General features: G+C 30.5%; 1 protein-coding gene across 1 annotated transcript in view; it reads right to left on the bottom strand.

Moving 5' to 3' along the window:
- The window catches only part of LOC142325258 (hexosaminidase D-like), a 670113-nt gene that overhangs the window by 588186 nt on the left and 57490 nt on the right, over window positions 1-24437 (bottom strand). The gene's annotated exons all lie outside the window — the stretch shown is intronic.

The following is a 24437-nucleotide window of genomic DNA, read 5'->3' as shown; positions in this document are numbered from 1 at the left end:
TGTAACATATCCTAAAAAATAAGATAACTTAAGCACAAGAAGAGAAAAGAGATAATTTGTCCATTATTCAAGTGCAAAAACCGGTAATATGGTCGGGGAACTTTTCTAACTGTATTAAACCTAATCTGGGGTTTAAGGAAAATTATTCTAACCCTTTGGTCGACAATTATAAAAATTTAATACCATTAAAGAAAATTTGTGATAAACAGAAGAATGACAATACGAAACTTAACGATTACATAATCCACTCGTTTCAGATACATTAAACAAAATGCATAATTATACGCATACTTCCATATACAAAAATTGCGCCACAATTTCCATTTTTTAACACAAGAAATATAAACTTCAAGATTTGCAAAAGAAAAAAATCGGGTGCCCAAAATTTTGACCGATATTTTTTTACTTCCTTGTATGACGTAAAAGAAGTTTGTGATGGCGAAAAATTTCGGTGTTCAGATTTCAACGGAAATATCCATTTTACCCATTCCTGAATCCATTTTGACTAGTTTCGGCGTGACGTCTGTACATACGTATGCACCTCGCATGAATCAAAAACGATTAGCCGTAGGATGTTGAAATTTTGGATTTAGAACTGTTGTAACATCTTTTCCTGCACCTCTACTTTTGATTGCAATTGACTTGACCGAAAATGTCCAAAAAAGGCCAAAATCCAAAAAATTTTGAATTTTAAAATTTTTCTTAACTGCAGTAATAAGCCCTCATTGATAGCTTTACAACGGTATATCATTAGTGGTACTTATTTTCACTAGTTCCAGAGTTATAGCCAAATAAAATTTAAATTAAAGAAATATTTTTTCTTACAAGGGGAAGGCACTGGTTCGAATTCGACTTTATTTCTTTCCTTTATTTTTAATTTTTTTAAATTTATATATATTGATTTATTAATAATTACTAAAAAAGAGTGATTGTAAAAAAACGTTTAACAATAAATAATAATTTAAGAACAATAAAAAAAAAATATATGAAAAAATCAAGTTATTAGTGAAATAAAATTTTATTTAGTTTTAAAATTGTGTACATCTAATTTAAAAAGCGTACAAGGAAGTCATATGGTGGCCAAATCAGATTTTATTTTACTCTATAGTAATACAGTAGGGAATTTTTTATTAATCTGTTATTCTGAGGAAGTATTTTTTAAATATATTATCGCGTAGTAAATTACGGACAATTTATTATGCGTTAACAGGTCGACTGTCATGAGTATCAAATGTGATACTCACTGAATTCTTTCATCAACCCGTGAGTACCACAAAAACATTGTACTATTTTTTCTTTTGGAACATTGGTTTATGGAATTTTTACAAATTAAATAGTGATATTTATTGAAAAATATGTCATCATAATACTCCAATGCTCAGTGCGGGATTTTCTCTTTTTCTTCGGTTAACTGCTAAAGTTCTTTTTATTTTACATAGCCGATTTCATATTTGTATTTTGTAGTCGTACCTTTCTACATATTTTTTGTCTTTACCATATAGTCTTTACTAATTAAGACGACCTTTTTCCTACAAACAGCAGAAAATGTTGGTCAAGGGATATGTAAAAGATAAATTGTCAAAAAAAAAAAACAAAAAAACAACAGTATCCCATATCGTGAGTACTATATCCATACATAGAATGTTAAATAATTATTTCTGTAGTAATATTATATTATTTAAATATTATTGTAAATGAAACAAACACATCAGTGATAAAAGAAAAATAATAAAATTGTAAAATTCAATAAGAAAATGAATCATAAAGAATGAAAATTGTAAATACTTGATAATGTAGATTTTATAAAATACAGTAAAGTCAATGGAAGAAGGGTAATAAGTAAAATAAAAGTAATAAAATTAAAATAAATTGCCTAATTGTTAACAAAAATGTTGAGATATACTTCTTATATATTGCACAAAAATATTAATTATAATGAAAGAATGCTGCTAACAGGTATGTGGAAAATTAAGCCGGAATCTGAGGCCATACGTATCACATATGGTGCTCACATTTTTCTTTTATAAATCTATAAATAGCCTTACTAATGTTTGATGAAGTATTATTAATGGAAAATAATGTGTAAAACTGTGTTTTCTGTGCAAAATGTTCTGTGACGTCGGAAGGTGGAACAAAAAAATATTGTGGCACTTAACTTGTTTTTACAGTCAGCTAAGATAATATTTTGTAAACTAATGCTTATAATTTAATAACAGTCATATTATATATTTAAATGCAATTTTGAATTCATTAATGAAAATTGTTTGTAACAAATCAAAGCAATATTCTACTAAACCATTTATACAGACTGTTGGAGTACTACGAGTAACATCCTTATTTCTCGATAATAATATTAGCTTCTTAATTTGTTCGGAATGGAAAAGTTTCCGACTCGAATGATTAAAAACAACAATGTCCACATTCCTAATTATTGAACATACATAATTATTCGAGAAAAATGGCTATATTTCAGGTGCAACCTTTTTTTTTGTGTTTAAAATATTTAAAGAGCGCGCATTAACAGTTATGGTCTTTAGTCCGGTGAAAATTTTGGTAGCGAATAAAGAGACGCCGTTCTTGACCAGGATTCGAACCTGGGACCTACGCACGAAACGCCAAGATGCTACCTAGTCAGCCAAGGAGGTCGGCGCAAAGTTATTAATTAAAAATAATATAAATATTAAAATTTTATCTCTATCCGTGGTTTTAAATATTACTGCAGTATCAATAACATCCATTGACTTATCTGACTGATCTGGTCTTACGATATTTTACTTTGTCGTCACTTATTTAAAGATTATTACGATTACTGCATTGATGTATCGGTCATTTAATCGAGAGATTGTTGTTGAGATTTTATAAATGTATTACCTGTGTTTTTGAATCTTTGCTACATGGTTCCCGCTACCAGTAAAAATCATATAATTTTTGACGTGAAACGTCTTTAAAATCACACTGAAATATACGGATACCAGAAAATAAATTTATAGCGTAACGAAAGGGTCTATATCATCCTGCCTTAATAACTCCCTAACTATTAGTCTCAGAGACGTAAATGCAGTGTCATTTTATAACTTACATGATGAGCTCGCCGATACTACCTTGAGTTTGCGTCACCAGTGAGCGGGTTGGCGGGGAGGGAGCACAACGTATGTCGTTCAAAACTGGCGCTCTCGCTCATTTCCATTCAGTGTAGCTCACGACTTAGATGTGATAGCGCGGTGATTCGTGTGTTTGTGTTTAGAGTTTGTCCAGATAGATCAATTTAAGTAATATTAAGTGTATTTAGGACAATATTTTTATGTAAAAAATTAAAGTAAACATGTAAAAAAGTATACAAATTCAATACGTCAGCCTCGGCCCGCGCAAAAGCCGGCCGGAAATATTAATTACGCATATCGTTCGAAAAGGGAGGTTATCGGCCACGCACAGGTACCCCAATGTCTGGTGTCGAGCGAGCGAGACTATGTTGAGAACGACTGTTTCGAGAAAGCTGGCACGATGCGCTTAGTAAACGACGCCGACGGCGCGAGCACTTCTACCGCTGCTTATAATACCTTGTCTCTTACTTCTCATATCACAGACCAATGTTGAACAAAATTGTCGTCGAATATTAATCGAAATAAATATCATGTACCATTTAGTATCTATTTTATGTTAAAATTAGATTTTTACGCACTTAATATCTCGTTTTTATTTCAATTTCAATTCAATACACAAAAGTGACTCGCTGGCATACAGACCGACCAATTTATCTATAGAGTTAACCAAATGAAGAAACTAAAATTTTCAACTGGAGATTTTCAGTTGTTCAAAAAAAATACGATGGTGGCTCTGCCATTTAACTCTACAGCTAAGTTGGTCGGTCTGTAGCTCGGAGGAACTTCATCCAAGGTCTGTAACGTTTTCACGGCCGTGCGCCGCGACACAGCCCCACCCGATTTTTTTCTATCATTACGACCTCGGACATGCATCTTACACGTATGTTAATCAATAAGTTGAGATGAATAAAAAGGTAATGAAAGACAGAATCGTACCCGAGACCTGCGATCTAGAATATTTTTGATATCGCAACATTCCTTGAGCGTAACAAATAATAATAAATAAATAATGATATATATTTTTATCTATAATAATTTCACGACTACGTATTACATATACGAAGGCAAAAAGGAAACTTTTACCCATGACGAATGCATACTTTTTCATCGTGGATATTAAATCAACAATATAGAATTCTCAACACCAACATCATCTATAACATGCCGACACACATCCTTAATCTGATGATGAATTTCACACTATCGCATATTTTGCGAATTAAAAAAAAATTGTCTAATAAAAAATTTCATTTCAAACATCGCAGTTGTTTCAATTCTATTGTACATTTAAAAAAAATTATAATTTAAGTAGTGAATATCATACGTAATATTAAGTTATCGACCTGGTAGGTTTTGAATTGAAATCATTGAAATGTTCATTAGCGATCGGCGAACTGATCTAATTACTCTATGAGTTTCCAAAGATTATCTGATAACTGTGCACAGCGAAAATTACGCAAAATATTGATAATATTTATGGCAATTCCCAATATATCAGATTTCATCAAAGATTGGTATGAGAGAAGTTTTATCTTATTATATCAACCAAATACGCATAATCAGGTCTTAACTTAAAAATGTGATACTAAAGTAAATATGAAATATATAAAAAGCCCTTGTAAATAAAAACTAAAAAAAAACCCCCTACGCCTCCTAAGGAACTGTTTGAAAGACCTAATAGAAAATTAAGCTGTGCATAAATGGCACAGTACGCTCTTAAATTTTGGCAATAAAGCGTTCAATATTATCAACTACTATTGAACATTAATTTTACGGAAAAATACCTTATTTTAATGAAAAATATTTAAAAGTAATTGATTAATGGATAAATCGGATTTTCTCGATGAAGGATTTCTCAAACAATTTCTTTATTAAATAAGATTGTGCATCAATTAACACAAATCAATTCTTTTTTTAAATACTAATGTAACTTTTTATCGTTATAAAACGAAAGCAAACTTGCTGCTACAAAGGATATAAATTAAACAATTAATTGCTTTAGAACACCATACTTAATTCGTTTAACAACAAACTACACGAAAAATAAAGTTTAGTACGTAGAACAGTGTCAACTACTTAACACATACCTTTTTTTTCCTGTTTAGCCTCCGGTAATTACCTTACAGATAATACTTCAAAGGATGAATGAGGATGATATGTGTGAGTGTAAATGAATGTAATCTTGTACAGTCTCAGTTTGACCATTCCTGAGATGTGTGTTTAATTGAAACCCAACCACCAAAGAACACCGGTAACCACGATCTAGTATTCAAATCGGTGTAAGAATAACTGACTTCACATACTTAAAACATACCAGGGTTGAATTCCTGAATGGTTTTTTTAACGAGTGAAAGAAATATGATGTTAATGTAAGTGGTTAGATCAAACACAATACAAGGAAGTTATACAGTAATATCATTAAAAATTAAAATTTGTATGGTATTAATTGTTTCAAAACGCATGCGCGCGCGCGCACACACACACACGCTCGCGCGCATACTTATAAATTATACATAAAGAAAAGAAAAAATTATTTTCTATTCTCGTTTGTGAACCTGACAGGATATAAGTATATATACTATGTGCCATAACTTAACGATTTTAGGGAATGTGCATAAAAAATTTCCTATGTCATGCTTAGAGGGAAAGTAAAGAGCGAAGTAATATAAAGATTTTTTTTTCAGGCATTGTAAACAGATTTTCATATGGTATACATTAAAATTTACCGAGTTCAATTTACCGACTATCGATCGCCAAAAAATTCTGCAATCGTATTGAAGATTTCTTTTTTTAAGAAAATCTATAAAAAGTTCATGTTTTAAACTAACCGCTTTTATACCTGCGAGGATCGACATTTATAGCTGTAAGAATTCTGGTGACTTAGCGCCTTCTTTACAACAATTATAACTAGTTACCGAGACGCTAAATGTTTAACCATGAAACGTATTAGAATAGGCTGGGTTTATTGCAGGGCATATATAAGTGAGCCTGAGGAGAAGTGCTTTAGATGTTGGGGCACTGGGCATGTGTCGGCCAAATGTAGGGGGACTTTACTTTTTTTTTAACCTCCGGGACCACCGTTTAGTATTGCTTCAGAGGATGAGATGAATGATTTGTAACACGTGAAAAATACCATCTTTGACCGGATTCGAACCCGGGATCTCCGGATGAAAGGCCGAAACGCTACCGCTTGCGCCATGAAGGCCGGCAAAAAAAAATGTACGGGGACTGATAGGGTCCCATCTGTACTTCCATTGCGGAAAACTAGGACCCAGCCGTTTGTTCGCTCTGTGGTAAGGAGGGCCATAGGGGTCATGAACTGTAGAGAATCAAGATAAAATTCTTACAATTGAATACGAACCGGAGTAGGCGGTCCTTGGATGTCTGCCGGGAGATGGCCCAATGAAAGAATTGATGTTCTTTTGATATCGGAACTCAACGTCGCATCGCTGGTCGGACCCTACTGGCTGGCAAATCGCTCCAAAATGGCGGTCGGCTTTCCAATTGCTGGCATTCCGATAATTAACAGTGGCTCGGGAGTAAAGTTAGTCTGGGCTGATGCTGGTAGCACTGTCATTTTTTTCATATTATCGTTCTTCCAATACTGACATCGCGGACTTCACCTCTTATCGATTTACTAAGTGCTGAAATTTTTAGACATCAGGGGAAAAGCATATTAGTGGCAGGAGATTTCAATGCCAAGTCTCCAGAATTTGCGGGTGATATTACAAGTATCCGAGGTACGCATTTGAGCGACAAAGTGAATACTCTGGGATTAATATGCATCAATGGTGATGTAGACACATTTGAGCGTGGTCCTTCTCGCTCAGCTATTGATCTTGCGTTTGTGACAACTGAATAACTTGAGGATCCCGATGCCGAAAGTTTGTCGGACCACCTTTTCATTATCTTTGACACAAATACACAGGCATGACATGTTCCTATACCAAGAAAAAAGACGTCCAAAACAAGATGTATTCGATTTTTGGAAACGTACAACACACACACACATACACACACACATATATATATATACATTTTTAAAACATTTGTCAGTGATGGGGAAATTTATTTTCTTTATTTTTAGAGTAAACTTCAAAAAGTTTCAAAAATGTATTTCTTTGCTACTTAGATAACATAATTTTCTTAAATACATAAGCGTAAGTACAATAATAACTAACTACGGTAAAATAAACCACTGCTCGTGTTAACCATATTATACAATGACTTGTTATTAATGATGCAATAACAAGGTACAGAATTAGCTGTCATCACTTAACCACAGCAATGAAAACATCCGCTGGTTACTTGCCGCCGCCGTAAACAGTGAAAGTGTATAAGATAAAATAAACAAACATAATCGCCTGGAAGTCTAAACTTACACTTTAAAAAAGATCCAACTATTTTCAGGAAGTACATTAAAGTTTTATTGCTAGTGGTTTTCTTCTTAAAGGATAACCTTTCTTTTTTATATCCAATAATTATTTTGTTTTTAGTACGGAAAGGTCTTTACTTTTAAAATAATTCAATTTCACACCAAATTTTCCTATTTATTTGCTGCCTCTTCTATCATTGGGTCTACAATGGTAAGAGTAAGGAACATTCATAAACCAAGGAAGGTGAGGAAATTATTTTACTTAAAAACCAAGAATAGCAATTACTTACCAAACAGTTTTACTCCATAATATAAAACAGATTTCTATTTCCGACCCAATTTTACTAACATTTAAATACGAAAATAATTATACAATAAACCTGAGGATGAGGAGCCACTTTACATTTTTATAATTACTTCTATTATTATTATTATACTTATTTTTATTACACTCGTATTTGAGCATTTAATTCAGAGAAATAAAAGATTTTCATTTGGATAAGAATTGTAGATCGACAGTCTAGTAAATCGGCTGTATAATAAAAAAAAAAAATATATATATATATATGTGTGTGTGTGTGTGTGTGTGTGTGAGTTTCATTACGCTTGAAAAATATTCAGTAATATTCATCACAGTTTTTTTTTCTTTATATCCTAGTTGATTGAAACCTTTCCTTTCTTTTCTGTTTAACCTCCGGAACTACCATAAGGTATTACTTCAGAGGATGTATGAGGATGTTGTGTATGAATGTAAATGAAGTGTAGTCTTGTACAGTCTCATGTCGATCATTCCTGAGATATGTGGTTAATTGTAACCCAACCACCAAAGAACACTGGTATCCACGATCTAATATTTAAATCTAAATTTAAATATTTAAATAAGTTAAAAGTAACTAACTACCTTTACTAGGATTTGAACCTTAGAACTCTCTACTTCGAAATCAGTAGATTGGCGATGACGAGTTCCCCGCTAAACCAACCCGGTGGGTCTAATTGAAGCCTAATAACGCTCAATTAAAAGGGAATAAAAGAGAAGAAAAAATTATGTGAAAATTTCCAGGAATCTGAAACCAGTAATTACATTAAGGAGTAGGCATCAAGTACACATGACATACTCATCAGAAATGTCTTTACACAAATAAACAAAACCATCCCACTCTAAAATCAAAACTTAAGTCTGTATTTAAAAAAAAGAAATCAACATTTGAGAAATAACACAACGTACATCGTAAGACTGTGAGAGATTATACTTAAACGCAGTGAAAGCAAAGTTACTATTACGCATATTATAAAATTAGTACTGGACATTTTACCCGAGCGTGATTAACGCGTTCTCTGTTCAAATAATGTTAAAGGTGGATTAAAATACTGGCATTATCATAATATTAATAATTATTGTCTAACGATAATTTAAATAATAGTAAAAACCATTGACGTAGATCACCGAATAACATTTTGTATTTTTCACCCATCGATATTTCCAGACGCTGATCAAAGTCCAGCACGTGTTGGCACAGTCTCGTGAATCAACCTTCCCGATTTAAGCTGAGATTAATGCCAAGAGCAACGGTTATTTGTAAAAGCGAACCTCGTGAAAGATTCACAGAAAGTAAAAAGATCCGGCAAAATCCTACCCTGGTGTAATCACCTGATTCCAGCCCATCCATCGGGCAAGGCAGAACCTTGAACCAACAAGGGCCTGAGCAAACCTGGAGCGCCAAATGTGCGACATGAGAATGTAAATTTGGTTTTTGCAGGCTCAAGGCCAAGACCACTGATAGCAAGACCTAATTAAATAACAAAATAACCCGAGAATAACAGTTTGTTCGTTTTTGAAAATGCCTTGTTTTTGAAATGTCTATTTCAAATTATACGGGCTATTATTGCTTGCACGTGTCCAAACTTCAACTGCTGAAGTAGAAACAGTTTATAGTTAGGTATTTTTTTCAGCACCTTATTTGTAGCTCTGAGTAAGCTTATTCTTATGTTAGTTATATTTACTAAAAAATTCAATTGGGTACAAAGACTACAAATTTGGGCACAGCCCAAGGTTTTCCTCATAGAAGCCTGTGATTCTTTTCTATAATCTTCTTAATATACAGAGAAAAAGCAATCTGTTACTGTTAATATTTTAGCCAAACAACGCAAAATTGTTGATCAGTAATGTGTTAATTACAGGATAAAGATTAACCGATCGATGGATTTGGTACCACTTGCACATCATGATTTACATGGATTACAGCCTTTAAAAGATTGGAACAATCGAAAAAAATCTATATACAGTTATTATGGGAAATTATAAATTATATATATTATTTTCACTCAAAAAGTGAAATCATTCCTCTAAACGAATTTTATAGTATAATGTTATTTATAACTTGAACAGCGACGATCATTTGAAATAAATGGCTAGTTGAAGCAAATTAATCTGAAGTGAGTTCTGGCACTTTCAGGTGCTGGTGAGCAATCTACACTGACGTAAAACATGATATCAATTTTTGTAGTTTGTATGCACCGTAACATTTCTCGATACCTCGGCAAAAATGAATGTTAAATTAGAAAAAAGTTCGAACATTATTTGATACACACTTATTATACTCAACTATATGAGAAGCTGATGAGGAGGCGGGATCGAATGTGGGCGAGAGCAAAACGGAACATTATTTTCTATGAAGTGAGGATGAGGATGAAGTGAGCCCAAGATTCGCTTTTTAGCTATACATTTAATTAATTTGTATACCACATAGAAATATCTGATATTTTATTTGATTTTGCACGGTATTACTGTTATCATGATATTAAATATTTCGCACGTAAAGCAAAAAAAAAACAGCAAAAGAGATAAAATTAATAAATGTATTTTAATCAAGGTTTCAGCAGGAAAAAACTTCAGAATACTAAGCATTTTTTCATAAAAATTTAATACTGAAGTTATTGGAAAACAGTATTAAAACGCGTATAGGAAACCATAACATTTATTTTTGAAGATATTGAACTCACTAGTAACGACTACATCGTACGGTTTATTAAAGTATATACGTTTAGCTTTTGTAATCAGCTCAGATAATATGAATTCGGTCCGATGCTGTATCTAACCTTACTGTTAATCATTGCCATAAAAAGTTTTCAATTTATCAGGATTAATACGTAAAAAAAACTTCAGTATTTAATTACAATTAAAATTCAGGAAAGGTATATTTTTATTCTTTTTTTTTAACTGTAATATTAACAATCGAAATGAAAAATACAGGAATATAAATTAAAAGTCCTTAATTTCTTACCCCAAATACAGACAGGTTATATTCCTAAAGAGAATTGCTATGGTGCTGCAGCAATTTAATTCCAATCTTTTTCAACACGGCCTGCGACTTCTAATTACCGCTCTAAATCAAAACGCGAGTGAGAAAATAAACGTTTCCATTTTTACCAACCCCTCCCCAACCAATCCTACAACATAAACACAATCATCATCATTCACTAGAAATAACACTTCTGTGTTAATATCTTCTACACGGGTTCGTTTTAAACAGGATATTTCGACTATCTCTTTACCGAATAGCTATTAAAAAACTGTATCTTAACAGTTAAATAATAAAGAAAATACATTTTTTATTTTGATAATTGTAATGAGCTATACGATAATAAAACGAATAGGGAAAGAAAAAATTATTCGCAATTTATTTTTTTATTTATTTATTTGCACAAATATAAGAGTTGAATAACCTAGATATCGACATTTTTGCATACATAATCTCCTTCCTTTCAGATTCGCATAGTTTAGCGGCCTACAAGCTTGCGTATTCCCACAAAGAATTTTCGGTTGGTTGTTCAACCATTTGTGTACTGTTTCTAGGACTTCTTTATCTGTAGAAAATCGACGACCTCGTAAATCACCTTTGAGCGGTCCAAAGAGATGATAATCGGAAGAGGGCTGGATTTGGACTGTGTTCCGGCACCTCAAACTCAACGGTAACGTTTCAAAGGTCTGGCCGGCCATGTGTGCCTACATTGTCATGCAACTACAACACATCACTTTCTTTGAGAATAGACTACCGTTAAATGCAAATTGTTGGCTTCAGATTCTTAAGTCAGCAAATCATTGTATCTTGCACTGTTGATTCGTAATTTACATTGTCAACTCAATTCGCCGGTGTGCCGTGCCGTTTCTGGAGCTTGTGGAAGCTTTCCGTCAGTAATAGAGGTTTTGGGGGTCCTGCTTCCTCTTCGTGAATCACGCTTGTCCGGCAATTTTTCGACCCACTCACACAGTTCTACGTGGTAAAGCATTGTCTCCGTATCGTGCAGAAAGCGTCCGATGAATTTCAGCTTCTGGCAACAACTTCCGACAAAGAATTTTGGAGCACTGTTCTTTGTTCCTTCTTGGTGCACATTGTTAGCGGAGCGGGCATGATTAAACAGAAACAGAAACAAGAAAAAAAATGAGCTATCAAGATCAAACTTCGATAACATGACCGAAGTATACCGACTCTATATGCATATGCAAAAGGGACTGCAATATATCTAAAGATGTGTTATGAGAAATGTGCAGATAATTTTTCGCTAAGTGTATTCAGATGTATTTATTGAGTTAGCTCAAACTTTTAAATACACACGATACTTTTTTCTCTACACAGAAAAAAGTATGACGATTGAAAAGTACCATTAGTAACTGTTCAGGAGCGGAAAATATGTGTTCAACAGCGTAAATGAGTGGACTGTACGGAATGTTTTTGCTATTTATTGAAAATACGGAAAAATAAATTTATATAACTTGGGTATATTAGATATTTTGCCCTCTTACGCGACTTCTCGTCATTTTGCATTCTTAGGTCATTTCAGTCACATATACAAAAATATATGTACTAGACTGTAGATCAGAAAAACTAATTTCAGACTGTCCATTAACAAAAAAAAAAAAAAAACCCGAATTAAATAAAATTTTGAGTACAAGTTATCAAATATTAGTAAATATATAATTATATCTTGAAAACAACTGTCAAACAATACTAATAAGATAAAAGTAAAAAAAACTGTGCGCCTTTTCAGATTGCAAAGCAAGTTATCACTTATTGAAAAGTACACTAAAGTTATAAAGACATAATGCGCACCAAATAGTCAATTCGGTGCACACATTTTACGCTAAAGGCTGATGCATAAATACTAGATTATTTTTAATCAATGAAGCGTCTCGTGACGTATCTATGGTTCTGCCAGTTAAAGCTGTTTGAGATAAAGTGTTGACACTATGCTTCAACAATTTACTTGAAGAAAGCTAAAAGTGACTTGCTTGGTGAAGATAAATCGACTACTCGATCTACTAACTTTTGGCAACGTTGAAATCGGGTTACATCAACGGTCTCTACAACTATGCAATAGATATGCGTTACTATGGTTACTTCTCTTATTAAAGATACTATGAAACCAAAATTTGAATCGCATTTTTTTTATTACAAAAAATAAGAATAAGAAGTCGCTAATCGGTTACAGTACACTCGGGTACAAATCCAGTTAACTAACAGGAATGTACTTGTTTCCTAGGCAGAGAGAACCTTAGCCGGTTCATAGCCTCACGTGTCTGCAATCACCAGGTTAGCTATCTCCACAAAGCTACCCGTACACCGAAAATTCTTTTTCACTGTATTATACCACCTTTATTTGGTTCTTCTTTACTTCTTCAATATAACTTTAATGTTTTTATTACAAACCCAATATCAATGAAAAGCCTAGTAATAGTTTTCCGAACGAACATTCTTATTATTAATGCTCTCTCAGTTACTAATTAATTTTTAATTGATAATTATTTAATTAATTTTATTTAATTATTTTAGTAAATAATAATTCATTTCTAACAAAGTTATTATCTCTAACTTCTTTATATTTATATACAATATTTGAGTATTGTTTAATTTAATGAAATTGCTAATTGCAGATTCTATACGTATACATAATATATCTAAGTATATATATGTATATAATAGAATATATATTTATAATATTTAATATAACATAATTAGTTAAATAATGTCATTATTGTATTTTAAGGTTACATATATCTTAAAGGGATTATTTTTGTGTTAAAATTCCCTTAGGTTAAGTTGACGATCATTTGGTTTCCGATTGAATCAGTCCTCACATATTATGTTAATCAAATTTTATATTTCACTAACTGTTACAATTAAAACGTTACACATTTTTTTCTGATTTAAATTTTTTTTTAATCTGCTGGTGCGCAAATGAGTTTGTTAGGGTTTCAATAAATTTCTCTCGGGGGTCCTACATAATACACTAAGTTGATATAATTTATATTCTCGTGTTTTGACGGTTTTTTGGCTTTTTTTTTTCAATTATTAAAAAATCGTTTTTCCGCCATTTTGGGTAATTAATCTCGATTTACAAGATTGATAGATATTTATATATTTTATAAATTTTAATAAACTCACATTATTGCGTTTGAATCAAATTGATAACTTAGACCGTTATTGCGTAATGATTACTGCAAAATTTATCATTTTGGGGACTATTTTGAGGTGAATCCGACGGCCGATAGCTGCCATTCGTATACTTTTGTAATCCTCTAATCTTAATCTGAATCCGAAATCAGAATTTGAGACAAAAAGTGTTCACATATACATATTTAATTTAATAACGAACTGTTCTTTCGCTGAATAGGAATAATATAAAGGCTCTTTCTGCAAGCCTTATGTTTTATATTAAAGGCTCCGTTTTAGGTTTAACAGGCTTTATGCTTGAAATCAAGCAATAGAGTAACTGGCAAACAAATAGTTTGTTAAAAGTTTAACATTAAATCAATAATAATTAACCGCAGATACAGACAGTCGTTTTAAAAATGTACAAAAATAAAACAGTTAGGTTCTAGATTATTATAATTTTAAAAAACTAACTTTTCCATCTAATCCGAGTAAAATGCAACGATAAATTACACCGAGTTACAGGACAATGACTTGTTATTGATTGAGGTGACTAAAATATTTGGCAAAAGACCAAAAGTCACGAGAAGGAACGATACTTGGATTGTGTTCTTATGTTAACAGTCCAAGAAGTTGACCGCAATGTAATTGAATGCACTTTTATAAAAGATTATTCTATAGGAAGAACTGACCTATTTGTGTGCATACAAGGACATAAAAACGATTTATCACGTCATGAATAAAATTTTCTCCTTATACCGCTGCATAAATAGCAAGCTATGCAAAGAATATTTAATTATTATGTATAACACTTCAGTACTTTATTGAGAATAGAATTTAAATTTTTAAAAACTGAAGAAAGAAAATCGCAAATGAATAGTTATAAATCAGAGTTTGACAAAAACTATTTTAATATTCATAAACTACTAACTAAAATTTTATTTTCAACTTGAAACATAATTATTTGAGCGTGTAAAAATTAAACAGAAAAGATCATCAGACTATCTGTTAAGAAAATGTATAGAAATAAAATGTTCATCAAAAGGTTAATAAAATGGTTTTAAAAAAATAAGTCTCTTTAAAATAATGAAAAAGCAGAGAGAAAAGGATGAAGCTAATCCTAGATTGCATTTTACTTGAGTCTAGGAGAGGAGTATAGAAAAAAACCTTTTTAAAAAATAATAAGAATAGCAATCAAAAGAACAGAGATCAAATTTTGGACGTAAAAGATATAAGATACACATTGCACTGTTATAACATAATTGACGAAAATGGAATATCGAAAGAACTTTATATTACGAAAACAAGAATTATGAAAGAAAAATAACAAAGAAACTTTAGTACCATTTTTAATTATTTTACTCATTTCAGAAAATAATTCTCAATAGAACAATATCTTCACCCTATTTACTCTTAATAGTGCCTGTTATGGATATTAAGTACCTGAAGAACAAGAGACACCATCCCAACCCCGTAGGAGAAGACACCCACCTTGTAACGTTACCGGTCGCCACACTACCCCGTAACAAGAAATACCAGTCCATATTGCTTTTTCTGTGAGTAATGATGTTCATCATATACGCAGCTCCTGTAGTGAACAGAATGAAAGCGACACTTTCCGGGCAGAATATAATTTCAGGGGACGAGGCACGTTGATGGGAATTGATGCCAGGATCTGGAATTGAGGGCCTGTTATTTTTGAGACGAGTCATTTGTATCCTACGCAGAATCACATGATTCCATAGAGTTAAAGGACCAAATATTAAAATAATTTTTTTTTCAGATCATTTAATCGGTTTCATGTTACTTTCATTGCTTTCTTTTGGGGTAATGTTTTAATTTTTCAGATTACTGTAGGATTACCCACCGGATTGGTCTAGTAGTGAAGGTGTTTTCGCAAATCAGTTGATCTGAAAGTCGAGAATTCTAAGGTTCAAGTCCTAGTAAAGGCAGTAAGTTACTTTTACATGGGTTTGAATACTAGATCGTGGATACCGGTGTTCTTTGGAGGGGGGTTTCAATTAACCACATATCTCAGAAATGGTCGACCTGAGTCTGTACAAGACTACACTTCATTTACACTCATACATATCACCCTTATTCACCCTCTGAAGTAAATCCTGACGGTGCTTCCGGAGGTTAAACAGAAAGAAAAAGAGGATTATTGTAGGATTATTAAGAGATTATTAAAAGCTAAAAGTATCTTATACTTTTCACACAAAGAGGTCATCATCAAATCATAACACCTTCTATTTGTTTGTACTACTTGTTCTACTCCACACAGATATTAATGTTTTGTAAAATCATGTTTTTTTTTTCTTGTCACCTGCAGGAGTTTAGAGTTGTTAAGGTAAAATAAATAAGTTCAAATCAAATTTCTGGATTGTTATTTTGCTCAGACATTTTTATTTTAAATTCCTTTACATAGATGGATAAAATATCTACTGCAAAGTAATTCAAGATTACCTCTGAGCATAGAATAAGAAAATAAAAACACAGAGAAGCACGCTAAATGGGTATAAAGCAAATCTTTGAAGTAAAAAAATTAAGCATTTTATATAAATAAACATAAAATTATCTAGAGCAGTTAAAATAAAATATAAAAAAAAAAATAAATAAATAATTTTATTAATAACAATAATCAACCTCTCCACATTTATGAACGAGGTAATCAACTGGGTAAAAGTCTTCACATAGCCGAGAACTCGACAAAATTATATAGTACATAAAAATTAACCGACCGTGAAATTAGGTTTCAGTGAAACACAGGAATATAACATTCTTGTTAACGGAAGCTACATACTCAGCAATAAAACAAAAAGGTAGAAGAATATTTTATAAAATTAATTTGTCATTCTAAACAATGTTGGGATAAATTGTCATTAGTTTAATTCAAACCACAATAAATTTTTTACATGATTTACAAACGTGACGGATTTCAGATTTTACCTTAATAGTAAACGCAATCAAAAACTTCACGTCACGAAGTGAGTCTTTTAATGTCCATTATATAAAAATTAATGATAATTGTTCACTATTTTTTACCAAAATGCAAAACGATTTCTTTTTTTGTTCCTACTTAATCAGTAAATAAATCATTTCATTTATTTTCAAATACGACTATTCGTATTTTGGTATGCGAATTTCGTCATATTAGCCCATGAAATTTATTTCCAAATCGAAACAAATAAACACTCATTTTAATGAATATTTGTTTCTTGAAAGAAAATGGAAAGTTTCGTTAACATTATGATCAAAATTAGTATTCATAGCATCATGTTTTTTTTTAATCATTTAAAGCTTTTACTTGTTTTTGGGTTTATCCAAAGCATATAAGATTAAAAAAAAACGAATTTCTTACAATGGTCAGCTGCTACGTATAATAAAATATAAATCTCATGATTATTCATGATAATCCAGTTACAATTTTTTGCTGATTCGCTGCATCTGTTACAAGTATGTATCTTGTTTTATGAACTTAGGTGTATATTGTGATATAACGTATTATATTGTATCTAAGCAATTGTGGAGTGTGATTGTCTGTGCGGGCGATTTCCCCCTTCCTGAAGTAATGCTTCTTTAAGCCGTACCGGGGAGGGTGGATAGCCAGGGATGGAGGTTTAGTCGGTAGTGCGCAGGAATACTTATTAACATTTTGCGGAACCTGTCAGCGAGCCCGACACTGCCTAGGCGCCCGTAAATGGGGTTCCTTAAAAAAATAAAAAAAGTGTTACGATTTTTCCGTATTAGATTTAACAATTTTTTTTAAACATCTTTTCAATGTTAAACTATAAATATCTGAAGAACGGTAAAGCTTAACAACGACTCTTTTTTACTAAAATTACTAAAATATTAAACAAAAAGTATTATAGGCGTTAAGACTACCATTTATCACAGATCCACAGAATTATATCTGATTTTAAAAACATGTTTGGTTGACCTGATGAACATGTTTGTTTGACATCTCACCACCCAATCCCAGTACAACACACTAGACCCGCTATACCGTTACTAATAAGTTTGGTAGTTAGTAATTCGCTTCACAATAATTGTAAAATAAAAACAAAAACTTAAGAGGTCTTATTTCTTCTCGATCATAACTGAATAAAAATTTTGTTAAAAAAAAATAGCAAAAATACCCTATTTACTACCATTGCTTAACCGTTTATCCTAACTTGAGTTTGTGTACGCGTGAAACGAGTGGAAAAATTGCTAATATATTTCTGATTAACTACCTTTTGTTTTCCTGTTTAGCCTCCGGGAATCACCGTTAGGTATTACTTCAGAGGATGAATAAGGATGATATGTGTGAGTGTAAGTGAAGAATCGGCCATTACTGAGATGTGTGGTTAATTGAAACCTAACCACCAAAGAACATCGGTATCCTCGATCTAGTATTCAAATCCGTATAAAAATTGCCTTTACTAAGATTTGAACGTTGGAACTCTCGACTTCGAAATCAGCTGATTTGCGAAGACGCGTTCAGTAGTAGACCAGCCCGGTGGGTTCTTATTAATTACCTAACAACAGATCTTTTCCCATTATCTAAATTCAATTCGAGTATTTTTACGATTAACCATTTTTCATTAATACCATTATTTTGAAATAGTAGCTATTTAAATCAAAAATGAACTTTTGAAAAATTAAACTGTTATGTCCGTTTTGGTAGTGTAAAAAAAAAAAATAATAATAATTTAAAAAAAGCATTAGTTCGGTTTGAAATAATATTTGAAATCAAAATGTGATTAAATAAACAGCACTACTGCAAACGACATACTTTTGTAAGAAAATGATTATCCATATCTTTGTCTAACGAGCTCTCCACAATAGCAGGAAACAATCTTATGTTAAGGTAAAGTCACAGAAGTTTTTCTTCTCCACAGCACAATATTAAAAGAATTTTTTTATATCACTTAAAAAAAAAAACATGGCTGAAATAGCTATTAATTCCGATAACTGAAATACCGTTATTCAAATAACGACGGGTTAGGAAATTAAGAAGCGATTATTATTAGGCACTTAATAAATTTATTTATGTACGAGTAATTTGTTTGGGCGTTTCTAGTAATTATAGAAAATCACTTTTCAATATCCTTACATAATTTGGCCTTGACAACAAAACTAGAAAATTAATTTAACTAACCCCAACCGATGAAATTTAACTAACCTACAGTGAAATTTCGAGGAGAAATCCCAAATCTCTTTGAAATCAAAACAGATATACTACGGGGTGATCAACTGTCTCCGCTTTCTTCAACTGCAACCTTGAAAAAGCGATTAGAGAGTGAAAGAAGAAACTTCAAGAACTTGTCCTTAATAATAACATTAGACTTGACTACAAAAAACATAATTTGACTATTGACTGCTTAGCATTCGCAGATTACGTAGCCATTATATAACTCAGTTAAAACGACTACCCAGCAAATTAACAAACTCAAAGAACAAGAAAAAATAAGACTGCAAATATCTTTTCAAAAGAATGAATATATGACTACTTTAAAGCCAGACCCAAAAAACTGTGAGAAAAAATACGTTAAGTTGATAAAATGATTTGATTTTATCAACTTTTCTTATTTTCCGTAAGTATCTACTTAGGTAAAGTAATTGAAATATTTTTTTAGAAAAAAATACAGTAATTCTAAGAATCAAAAAATGAAACTAGCCCATCCGATCACCAAACAATTGAACAACAAAGAATCCATTTCTTTCAACACAAAATTAAGACTTTACACGACAGTAATTCGATCTGAAGCCCTTTACGAAGCAGAATGTTTAACCCTTAGTTTAGCAGACGTGGTGATCTAAGTAAACTTGAAGTGGAAAAAACAAAAATACTTAGAAAAATATTGCGACCAAACAAAGACACTTAACAAAAATTTGTATGCACACACTGAGAAAATTACAGACACTATCAGAAAACAAAGAATTGCATTCAATGGACATCTATACAAAGAATGGACTCAAAAGAGACTAACAAACAGAATTTTCACACACATCTATAACAAAAAAAAAAAAAAATGGTTTCAAGAAACAAGGAAAGGTTTAAACGAACTCAGAATAACTGATGCCGACATCATTTCTGAGGAACAGATTACAAAGAAAGCAGGTTTTAACGAGAAAACAAAATATCGGAACAGAACAATTTGGACTAAGAAAGAGAAACAGGAAAATTACGATAGAAATGTGGAAGAACCAAAAAACTTTCAAACTGCATTAATTGAATCTCGTTTTCCAAAGATGTCTATTTGAACAAAAAAAAAAATTAGTAAAACTTTATTGAAAATATTTCTATATTTATTTATTACAAATATATATTAAAACCACCAAAACAAGTTGAAATATATTTAGAACAAAAATTACAACTTTTAGTAATTGTTAAAAATATATCAAAGCAGTTACAAATCGTATAATTTTTTGTTCATTAAATAAATTTTTTACTACTTGATAAAATTTCATTTAATGTCGTTTTAATGAAGCTGTCAATGTTTTTGAAATCATCAGAATTATAAAAATAAACGTAATTTAATACATGGATATTAAATAAATATTATTCTATACATCATTTCATAACGAAAAAATCTATAACAGAATGTTATTTTCTCCCCCCCCCCCTCGACTATACCCAGGATATAACATTTTTCCGTAAAATATATGTTGTACCACTGCAACATCAAAACGTCATAAGCAACTTAGGGAGAAAAATTACGATTACTGCTCTCATTCTATTTTTAAACCACTAAAATGTATATTCTATAATTAATGTAAAAGGAAGTATAATTAGTTAGGCATCATATTATTTGTATTAAATTTTATTCTAACAAATAAATATAGAAAAAAATGAATGGTCTAATTACAAAAAAAAAAGATGAAAGAATCAAGCAAAAAAATGAAGTAATTAAGTGTGATACCAACATAAAATTTTAGAAATGCATATCAAAAATATTCTATTTAGAAAATCATACGATAAATAATCTAAACATGACAGCAATTAATAATCTAACATATTTACAACAGAAATTAGAATAACCAATAACTGCTAAGTAAATAATTAATTCTTTATCAACCAAATAATACTGATAAAATGTAAAAAAAAAAAAAAACATTAAAAAAAATAAAGCAACTTTCATGACATTTTCTTTCCTCTTACAGTTCATCATTATTGTTTCTAAGCGCAATGATAAATATTTTATACTAAAAGCATTTCTATCTATTAATAATGAGAACATTTTGATGTTCAGTAAAGAAAATAGTATTTTTTAAAGGTTCTATATTGCAACAGTTGACTGATCACTTACCATAAAATGATAAACTTAATACTTCCACTACTAATTAAATAAAAATAGAGAAAGATTGTAAGTAATATTTATTTACAGTCTGATAATTAAAGTGTACAATGTTGTTTTTTTTTTTTTATAAAGAAAATAAGATAAAATTGTACGATGAAAAAAGTCAAATTTAAAATACAACAAAAGCTTAATTGACGTTGAATTTTTTAGTTACGTGAATAGTCTTCATTATTAACGATTCTGTTGCTTATTACATTGATATTTTTTTTGTTCAATTTTTGATGGTTTTTTAAAATAAACTATCGGTAAATAATCTGCGAATAAGATCATACATTAGTACTCCTTCCGCCATAAAATGACCAATGATGATTGTGCCGGGTGGCTGCGCGCAGCCCTCGAACGATTCATTCGTTCGAACGATTTATACTTCTTTGGCTGTTTTTTGAGTTATGATTTTTTAACACAGCTCTAACCCCAATGTTTTATTTTCTTAACCCCAAAAAAAAGCATAATTTTAGATAAATCGTTCGTAAAGCAATTCGTTGGCCAAAACATTACCAAAATCATGTGTAATAAAACAAAAATATTTTCGCGATGAGCCTTAGCCCGCCTTTTTTGTAGTTATTATTAAAAGCTTAAATAAACCAAAAAAGGTTTTACAAGATTTTCAAAAATATCGATATTTATAAACTTTGATCGGCTGTCCTACCCCCAATATTACTCCCAATTTTTTTTTTTTTTTTTGGGTGATCGTTTGTAATACTATTATACTATTAAATATTAAAAATCGATTAAAAATATGCAATAAATAATTTTTTTTTTTCGTTTTTTGGGGAAAAGGAGAATTTGGGGGAAATTTTTTTACAATCGTAAGATAAGCATGTATGAATGTACTGAGCTTAATATAAAGTGGGATCATGTTGTCAAAATTTTGAGAAAACTAACCCAAAGGAAATCTACCCCACTTCCCAGAAATATTGACCCGAAAAAATTTTACCAACAAATTGCCCCATACACAAGAGTATTTGTGCCAAATTTCATCAAAATCGGTTTATCCTATCAAAATTTATTAAGTCTCAAACACCCCAACACACGTACAAGCAATTTTTTACGTACTAACATTACCCCCACCCAAAATGTTTTGTTTTATGCGGTCTCGAGGTTATGAAATGTCGAAAAATGAAAAAACCATACCCCATTTTTTAACTGATTACCATACTTTACCAGCAGCTTATCACAAGGAAGCTGCTGGAGGATAACCGAAGAGTAAAACAATAATATTAATTTGTATGTTACTTTACTAATTATACAACTTCAACAACTTACAATAAATATTTATAATTATTACTATTTATATTTTTATCGCCAATTAGCGATAAAAAGTTACTGCTGGTATCATCAAACTCAATTTAATCATTATAATATTAAACTAATAATAATATTAATAATAATAACAAAAGTAATAAATTTTAAAAAAATTAGTTTGATTTAAAATGCGCTTTTATTTTATAAACCAAGCTTTACATTATAAACACGCCTTTTACTTTTATTACTATAAGTTGCTTTTTATAAAAAATATATTTTTCAGCAATAGACTGCATTACAACAACAACTTATAAATACGAATCAAAATTTAAACGAAAACTGTTTCTTTTTTTAATACAAAAAGCTTAATACAATGAAATTATAAAAACGATATAATCAATAAATGTTCATTTATACAAAAAAAAATAATAATAATAATAATAAAAAACCCACTAAATTTCATTATATGTAAAGGAAAATACTAACATGTCTGTTTTAAAATAAACCTATATTCGATAAAATATTTTCAAAATGTGTTTATTATATCGTAAATATTATTCCATAAAACGAGAAAAAAATGGTTGTTACATTCTGTTTTAATTGCGTATTGTTGAAGACTAATTGTTTTTAATGACGTAATACTCTTTAATATTCTTCACATTACTTCACTATTTCGAAATATAATAAAATGCTCCTGGTTGTTAAATTATTAAGTATACTATAAAGATAACATTAATAAATATATGTAGAATAAAAAAGTAAATAAAAAAATATATACAGTATGAAGTAAAACATAGCCCACTTTATAGTTATCATCCATCAATTCTAGTGTTTCAACATACACTTCTAATAGATGTATTAGAGAGAGTTAAAAGTATTATGTTACTCAAAATAAATTTCTATAAACAGCTTTATATAAATAGATTATTTACGAATTTATACCGGCTCTGACCTATTTACAAGCATTCTTCTTAAAACGAAAAAAAAACAAAAAAACTGACCGTTCGATATAAAACTGAATCCAAGTAAGCTTAATTTTTAAAATTATTGTTATATGTACTTTAGTCATAATGGTTTAATTATAGATAAATAGTAAATAATTTTATCAATCTAACATTTTTCTTAAATGGCAAACAATCTGCTGCAGATTATCTCTTGCGTTTTTATCGTCAATATAAATTACACGTTAAATAGAATTCACAAAAAAAAATAAATGTTATATACTGATCGGTACTAATAACACATAATATAGATAAAGTTATAATAAGATAAATTTATAAATCGAAAAACAAACTATAAAAAAAGCATAATGTGATTAAAGCCCATATTAATTATTTAAATATAAACCGTGAAATAATTAAGATATATTAATTTAACGTATGAGAAGTATAAAACGTTTTTACAAAATAATTCACAGTTCAGAAGGCGCTACTGAAAAATTATTTTGAAGACATATTTGCATACTCGTTGAACGGAATACAAATATGTCAAACGATTTATTATTATTATTATTTTTTAATTAATATTAACTAAAAATTCAACGAGAGAGTAATTTTGTTTTCGTAAAAAAATTTTTTTAATGTATTTTAAATAAATTAAAGGAAAGCTTTTCATATAGTTCGGTAATTTATTAAAAATTATAACGAGTTATACGAAAACAGTTTCGTTGTCTAGTTTGGTAAGGGAGTAGAAATTGTTATTTGTTGAAATAAATTATCAATCTTTTCAGCAAAGATACCACATTCATAACACAAGATGAATTTATAAACTAAAGATATACTTAAATTTATATAATTTAATACTTAAATTATAATTTAAAAATGTATTTATAAATACAAGGATAAGTTAACATGATTTAATTTTCTAAATATCGGTCCACATGATTCATACTTATGAGCCCCAGATAACGGATTTGACAAACCATTTTTTATTTTAAAACTCG

The sequence above is a fragment of the Lycorma delicatula genome, chromosome 5 (assembly GCF_047948215.1).
Source record: "Lycorma delicatula isolate Av1 chromosome 5, ASM4794821v1, whole genome shotgun sequence".
NCBI lineage: Eukaryota > Metazoa > Arthropoda > Insecta > Hemiptera > Fulgoridae > Lycorma > Lycorma delicatula.
This window is presented reverse-complemented; position numbering and strand designations above follow the sequence as displayed.